At 34.7% G+C, this 2,054-nt stretch overlaps 1 pseudogene across 1 annotated transcript; it reads right to left on the bottom strand.

Moving 5' to 3' along the window:
• Window positions 1-470: 470 nt before the first annotated feature.
• LOC307102772 (small ribosomal subunit protein eS24-like) lies at window positions 471-952 on the bottom strand (annotated as a pseudogene). The gene has a single exon. The product of its transcript is annotated as a small ribosomal subunit protein eS24-like (transcript).
• Between the last annotated feature and the right edge of the window lie 1,102 nt (window positions 953-2,054).

Below are 2,054 nucleotides of genomic sequence, written 5' to 3'. Positions count from 1 at the left end.
TAGAAGCATCTAGAGACCAATCTAAATACTTTTAACAATGATTTGGTCATTTCTTGTATGCTGCATATCTACAATAACTAACTATATTATTATTTGGTGAATAATAATAACGTGATGTCTTTTATTTTGCAATAAGCTAAAAAATGGAAGTTCACATTTAGTAAAACATTAAGTGCTGAATTTCCAATTCCCAAGTAAGTTGATGAATGTGAAGTTGCACAAAATGTCAGCATTTGCCAACCCTCAGAGCCATAAGGGACAAAGTGATATCAATTACCGAGTGAAAACCCCAACACACAGATCTGCTGAAGAAGCATGATAATGGACAACCAAATGAACTGCTATTTTGAGAACCCTGGACTTGAAGTTTATGATTTATCACATGCCACTGTAGAGGTGCTTACATAACATTTACAGCCAGTGATTGCTCTTCTAAATTGACTTTGCCATTTTTCTCCACACAGAAGTTATTAGTTTATTAATCCTTTCACGAAAAAAACTGCACAATCACCACATAAAGTCACTGAAAAATTTTTACTCCTCAGTTGGCCCATCTCCAGCTCACTTTTACCAGCACCAACATTGACCTGTGCAGTCCCCCCGACTGCCTTCGTTCTGTTCTGCATTTCTTTTGCTGTTTTCTTGAAGTTGTCTTCTTCTCATACAGGCCATGTCTTGCATGTCTATGTTTGGGTTCATTTTTCTTTTAGTAATCTAAGGAATCATAAATCATGCCAAAGCCAGTGGTCTTGCCACCACCAAAATGGGTTCTGAATCCAAACACAAAGCTGACATCTGGTGTGGTCTTACATGTATTGGCTAGTTTTTCCCAAATTTCTACCTTAGGTACTACTGCCTTCCCAGGGTGAAGGACACCAATGATCATTTGTTTCCACTGAAGTAGTCTGTTGGTCATGAACTTCCTGGTCTGGGTAGTTACTGTGTTGTTCATGATGAAGGCAGATCTTCAAGCAGCCAGGGCAGAAAACACCTTTGCCAATTTTTTATTTCAGGTTTTAGTGTTCATGTACAAAAAGTGAAGCAAAAACTATAATGTGTTTTGGTAATGAAAACAGAAATGTAGTCTGTTTAAGCTGAAACACCTGACATTATTGTGAATCTTTCCATAAATCTGGTTTTAAAATATTAACTACAAATACTGTGATAATGCTGTATAAGCTTGGCAGAACATTGTGTGTGTTACTAATTTAAGATGTCTAATTTTAAAATTAAAATATGAAGCAGAAATGTAATTGGAGTTGGTTAAAGTGTAAATGTAAGTCATAATTTCACTTTAAAAAGTTGCATTATATACCAATTGAAATAGAAGCTGTATTTGTTAAAATTTACAAATTTTGAATATGTCAAGTATTAAACTACAAAATTTTTGTAATGAAGCTGATGTTGAACTAAAAACAAACAAACAGACAAAAACCATGTCAGCATGGCCACACTAACTGCTCTCTTAGCTGTCCATCATTAATTGGGACTACTTAGTAAATCAATGTGTCCTATCAGTGGTATCGAACTTTTTCATAAATGGGTCCTCTAGATTTGGGGTGCATTTATTCAATAGCGGTTAGAAAAAAAAAATGTTGGTTGGCAAAGGATCTTATTGATGTTTTTCTCCAGCAGGTGAAAATCATAACAACATCATGCAATGCAGGAAGCAGTTGCTAAGCAACCATTTCAGTGTCTTAAAAAAATCCAAACAAATCTTCCTTTTAAATGTCTGAAGCATGTGAAAAATTAGATAAACTCTCCATATAAGTTTAAGGAAAGTCATCCAACTTACAAAAATTACGTTATTCTTTTTCCCCGATAGCAGTTAGAAATTTTAATTAAAAAACTCAAGGAGCACCAGAAATCTTCAGCTTTTGAGGCTTTGGAGAATTACAACTGTTGAAAAGCAAAGCTTACAAAAAGGAAGACACTGAAGCATCCCAACTCTAGCAGAGTGAATAAATTAAATGACAGACATCAAGTCATGTTTGAGGTTTAATATTGCTCTTTGGAATACTAATATATCCACTTGTGAGGAGAAACTTTTATAA

Source organism: Cnephaeus nilssonii (assembly GCF_951640355.1).
Source record: "Cnephaeus nilssonii genome assembly, chromosome: 7".
NCBI lineage: Eukaryota > Metazoa > Chordata > Mammalia > Chiroptera > Vespertilionidae > Cnephaeus > Cnephaeus nilssonii.
This window is presented reverse-complemented; position numbering and strand designations above follow the sequence as displayed.